The sequence below is a fragment of the Dermacentor silvarum genome, unplaced genomic scaffold, assembly GCF_013339745.2.
Source record: "Dermacentor silvarum isolate Dsil-2018 unplaced genomic scaffold, BIME_Dsil_1.4 Seq3, whole genome shotgun sequence".
Taxonomy (NCBI): Eukaryota; Metazoa; Arthropoda; class Arachnida; order Ixodida; family Ixodidae; genus Dermacentor; species Dermacentor silvarum.
The window spans coordinates 62,370-68,431 of record NW_023606011.1 but is presented as its reverse complement, the minus strand read 5'-3'; positions in this window follow the sequence as shown (position 1 = coordinate 68,431).

The following is a 6,062-nucleotide window of genomic DNA, read 5'->3' as shown; positions in this document are numbered from 1 at the left end:
AATAAAACCACCGTATTTAGAAATGCCAACACTCAAACTACTTCTAGCCACCGTACTCAAACCGGCTCGGACCTTTGCAAAGCGGTGCCGTTTGGACTCTGCTGTTCAGAACACACAGTTTGCTGGCTTGTTGGCATGGAGGAAGGAAAAAAAAAAACTTATGACGCTCTTACCCTCAGAACGAAGCTAACGCTGTAAATATGAAGAGAAGTGAAATCAGAACTACATCGTTAAAGGAAATGTTTTTATTAATCATATCCAACACTTGAACCGATTAGACGATTTTAAAGAGCTTACTTTGAATTTTTTGCCCGTTTTTCGTTGGCGGGTTTACGTGGCTGGCGCGTGAATTCGCGCGCGACAGTTGCGGGTTGCGGGGAGGGGCGGGAATGAGGGGAATGCGATGGAGGAGGGAGGTGGCGGTCTGATGTTGCTCGCTCGTTCATTTGTTCGCTTGCTTGCTCGCTACATTACTTGTCAATCGTCGTCGGTGGTTTCCGCACTTAATTGTTTTTTCAAAAAGTTCATGTGCGTAGCATTTTCGCGCGTGTAGGGCAGAACTCCAACTGCAACCTGGGCCGGTATTTTGTAGCGATGCCTTTCCGATGCTAATGCATTTTCACGCTTTTCGCGCTTGGTATTTGTTATGAGTGATGGTCAGAGCGACGGTCCGCTCACGTTATCAACGGGATCAGCCGGCCGTGAGCGGTGGATGATAAGCCTAGTACAGAATAAAGCATAACGCATCGCTACAAAAATACCGGCCCTGCAACGCACAAATGTGCGTCAGATCACAGAAGAGCAGGAAACGATCGACAGGAGGAGGCTATATATCCAGTCCAGGTTTAATTTAGGCCCTGTCGGGAGATAACCATACATCATGCTACCTTGGGTGCACTGGGGAAAGGGAAAAAGATGCAATTAAGATGAGGACAGCAGGAGAGTTCACAGCGAACGCACGCACGCACGCACGCACGCACGCACACACACACACACACACACACACACACACACACACACACACACACACACACACACACACACACACACACACACACACACACACACACACACACACACACACACACACACACACACACACACACACACACACACACACACACACACACTGCACACACACACACACGTGCGCTAACGTTCGTCTCCAGTCAACGACAAGCCGTGTGGTTGTGTGCATCCACGGCCGGGCTGGAGTACGCGCGTGCACGATCGAAAAATCCGGCCGTGGTGCATCGCATCAAGAAATTCGCGAAGTACGACGCACACATGAGCCGTAGACATGATAGCTTCGGATTATAATTAATCCAAACACACGAGAAAACATAATTCTGTTAGAAGAAAACACAGACAAAGCCATTAAGAGGACAACTATTCATGTGTAAAAACGTCCACTTGCAAATCCTTGGGATGTCCGTTGCAGGATATTCAAAATTTGACCTCCGGCGCATGTCTCATTTGCCTCCGAAATGGTGCACAGACATAGGGACGTGATTTCGATGTCCTACAGACGAAGAGTTCTCACTCGGATCATATGAAGGGCATTCACACAACAGGGTTTCACTTTCTGGAGGAGGCGGCTGCATTACTTCTCCAAGGATAAGGTTCTGAGAACTCGCAAGCACAAACTCACACTCTATAAGCTGATCACAGTATTCTATTTTGACCTGTTTCTCGCATTGCGAGGACGTATGGGGCGCTCTTTCAGAGTGAAGGGAACGGATGTGCAGAGTGGAGAAGCCTTCTCAGCGCAGCAGGAGCAGCGTGCCAAAGCGATAAGTTCTTTAATTTTTTTGTATTTGATATTTCGCTCATTTGTTTTTTAGGAGTGTTAGGTTAGCCGAGCAATCTTTATAAATTATTTTTCATGCTTTTCAATTTCTTGGTCTTTTTTTTTTGCTTAGATATAAGTAGGTAACAAATAACTGTATTTAAAAAATTTTTTTTTCACAGAATTCAGTTAGTTTGTACTGCGCCTGGTTAGTACAAGATGATGGTTGGTACTAGGGGGAACCCACGAGTGGGTTGTACTGAGTGCGAGCGTTCTTACGCGTTGGAAGAAACGCGGTGTGAGTCGGTAAGCGAAGCGAACGGTGCAGATTTTATCTGTAGGACATGTGTGCTAGGGTCGCGGCTAGACAGTCTAGAGCAGGAGAAGGATATGCTAGCTAAGCGGGCTGGAAAGCTAGAAAGGAACTAAAGAGCGAACAGAAGCAGAGGAAGGAGGCAGAAGAAAAGCGACGCCGACACCGGATTTTCTGCGACACGGGGCCCTTAACGCTATCGGGTTAAAATAGGTAGTTTGCGACGTTGTCGAATGTGGTTATAAGACATTTGGTGCTGTGCCGCTTATATCTCTCTAGAAGGAGGGAGAGAAAATGGGGAAAAAGTGGGGAACGAACTAAAGGACTCACATAGGCTAGAGTTAAAAAAAAAACACACACAAAAAAGGAGTCCAACAAAAGGTGTTTCAGCCAGCCAAAAGCGGCCTTCAAAAAAAAATCGCCGGCGATTACTATACTCCCTAATGCGAAATTTGAGCGCAGCTCTATACGTGTTTTCATTTCGCGATATAATGACTGGCACGGACAACGACGTTTGTACTGCCTCACTAATCGGCGTGAGAGGCAAATTGCAGACAGCAGCACTCAATACGTGGCGCGTAGCAGTCGTATACGCGTCTTCTCATTTCGCCATACTCTTCTCCTCCGATATATCGCCGTCTTTCATCTGGCTGCGGATCACAGCCTTTGCTCGTGCGGCACGTTCGAAACGGAGCGAAGTGGTGGCGCGTACTGCACAAGTAATAATAATCGGTAGAACATCGTAACACAAAAGGAGAGAGGCAGCGCATAAAAGAGGAAAGTTTGAATTGTGGGTACAAGACGCGTGGCGGCGATTCACCACTGCAGCCTGTGTAACCCTAAATTTTAAGTCATAAAAAAATCTCAAATACCAAACAGAACAGCACCAAAACCATGCACCTCAAATATAGCAGTGGCTTCTGGTGAACAGCACGACGCGCAAACGCCTACTCATTGTTTTATGGTGGCTGATAGGACCATCTCCGTAGCAACTTGCCCGTGTACACATAAAATTGTATGGTGTAGCCTGTCTGAGGGTAAGCGAGCATAGGAGCTTCTTCAGATTTACGTCCACGCATACTTATTTGTGTTCAAGCAAATCCTATTTATTACCTCCGCTGTGTAAAACACCACAATAACGTCGATCGCTTTTGTGAGCCGCTTTGCTTCACTGCGCAGCATCTCCGACGGGGCTTTCTTGGGCTAAACATACTCCCTGCTAGGCTGATCAGATATCCGCCATATACTGTCCGTAAATTAGAGATATAATATTGCCAACATTTCAAGCTCCTAAAAATCTGTCACCTCAAGTCTAGATTACTGCCGAACGCTGACGACGATCAGGGCCGTTTTCGAGTTTCCGTCGCCCGAACTAAAATCGCCGATTAGATATCATCTTCGTCACTGCTCTCTGCAGAAAATCACTTGCAGGCACGACAAATCGCCAGAAGGACGTTGTTAGCGCACGGGTCCGGCGGCCGGATCGTCAGCCATCATTGAACCGCCGTTAAAAATCGCCGCCGCGCGGAAAAAGAACAAACTAAGAAATCAAAGATAAGTGAGAAAATGCGCAGCAGCTAGTTGACAATGTTTCGCGCGGAGCTATGGGTCACCGGTGAACCAGTTCTATAGGGCGTAACGAAAGATTAATAAACATCAAGGCAAATTTTCGCTCCCCAATTAGAAGCATTCTCATTCCTCCCCTTTATACAATTTCAAAATCATTTTTCGTGAGAAATCATTAAAGCGTGCATGTAAGCATGTCAGTGAATCTGGGCACACTTCATACGCGGAGCGCTATATACTGTTAGACGTTCTGCGAGCTGGACGATATGCAAAGTGTGCTTCTCCACACACCTTGTTTCGTCCATGGCCTCAGAGACCTGGCCGCTCCAGCACGCAATTTCGGCCGCCATGTTTCACCCGATCAAGATGATGGTCTTTAGGCTAGAATCGTAGTAAAATGTCAAAATGCGGGCTGTTTACATCATTCCTGCCGCGCTCCAACCACCGCACCGTCCACGCTTTCAAAACGCGTGTCTCTGCTTTGACAGTGCTGCTAGTTGGAACGCAGCCATAGTTAAATGTGTGGGAAGGCCTACTTGCGGAATTTTGAACTATGTAAACAAAAAATGAATAAGTGAGTAATATAGGACTGAATGAATAAAATGAATTTTAGTTTACACATTGTGATACGGGGGCGTCATTTACGCATATAAGTAATTGCCGTAAAATTAAGACTAATTTCCCGGCGCTTTCCTAGGCTTAAGGGACACTTGCCTTATTTGAAGATTCCCACAATGGAGCCGGATTCTTTAGCGTACTGCTTAGTACGCCATGCTCAGTAGCTTACCGTAGTACCAGAGTCAAAACGTCGTTTTTGGCACTTGGCAAAACACTCGTTTGACGAAATGGTGCGACTCCAACAAAAATGACTTTTTATGCACATAATAAAGGCGTGTAATTTTTTAGTGTGTAAGGAAAAGCTTTGGGTCGGATTGCAAGTGTTATTGTGTTTGTATTCATGCAGCGTGATTTCTCTGAAAGCTCATATAATCTCTCTCTCTTTCTCCTCGTAAACTTACTGGTGGCCCAAAGCCACGAGCAAAATTGCTTTACTTTCTAGTTCAGGCTTACACTTTCTGGTGCTGGAGGTATACCTCGGGAAATGGCTCCAGCCCACGCCTAAATTTGAGATGGCAGCGGAAAATTTCCTTGATTATATCCGAAATTGGGGAAATGGCACTTGCACGGGTGTGGGCGCTTGCTCGGCATTTTAACGCAATTTAGTTCAAACAGAAGAGAGCGGGTGGTTGAGGTATCAGCACATTTGTTCACTGTAACAAAAATGCACCGACAACTTTCTTTGCGGAAGTAAGTGCTTGTTTCATATTTACCTCAATCTTAGAGTGTTCACTTACACCCTAATGCAGTCTGCTTGTGCCCATGCTTGTGCTTGCGCACAATGGTTAAATCACGAATGTACTCAAAAGAGGGGTACAATAACTCTCGAGAATGGTGTTACATTAGAGGCAGACACTTACTCCGAGAAGGGAGTCACCATCACTCCCTTCGTTCTTTGAGCGAGCCATAGAGTATACGTTACTATACTGCTTACACTCTAAAAAAAGGTTTACACCCTTTGGGTCGTATCTTGCCCGCAAACAATAATCGTCGTCTGCCTTGCATGCGTTTCCATTCTTGAAAGCTTAGTGCTCGCTACTTTCCTGCCGAGAGTGCTGTGTCACGCTGATATCGCGCAAGCCTTTCGTGACTAGGAAGTACCGGGCTCGCAGCGTTAAAGAAAGAAAATGCGGAGAAGACAGATGTTTAGGGACAAGACACGACCCAAAGCGTGTAAACTTTTTTTTGGTGTCTATAGAAAAAAAGCTGGACGAAAAAAGTGGCAACCGCAAACACTCCGCCATGTTGCTACCTCTCACTTTTGTAACGCACAAAATAATCAAAATATCGTGGCAAAACAAGCATTTACATGCAGCACGCGCGTATGCACGTATGGACAAAATGTGTGAAGTTCATTCCGCATATTTTTGAGAAAGGTCCAATGGCGCTATTTATAAAATTCGGATGTAAAATTTATAGTGCGTGAAAGGATGCGTCTGTAGGCGCGTGAACTAGATGGCGACACCATACTGAGGGAGGCTCAGGATCGCGTTGACTGCGTGTCTCGTCTGAATCGCATCTTGTCGTCGGCGCCTGCGCGCCTGCACTGAGTATAGAACATGGCGGCGCCCATATTCTATGGAGGAACCCCCCCTCCCACCGCCAATGCAGCCAAATTGTCAATTTCGCCATTTTGTCAGCTCTGATTGGCCCGCTGGGCTGCTGCGGTGTCTTTGATTGGCTCAGAACGTTGTCATTGCAGAATTCGACAATACAAGCAAACTGTACACGAATGAAGGCTGCTACGCCCACGAAACACAACTTCACTCGTTGGCC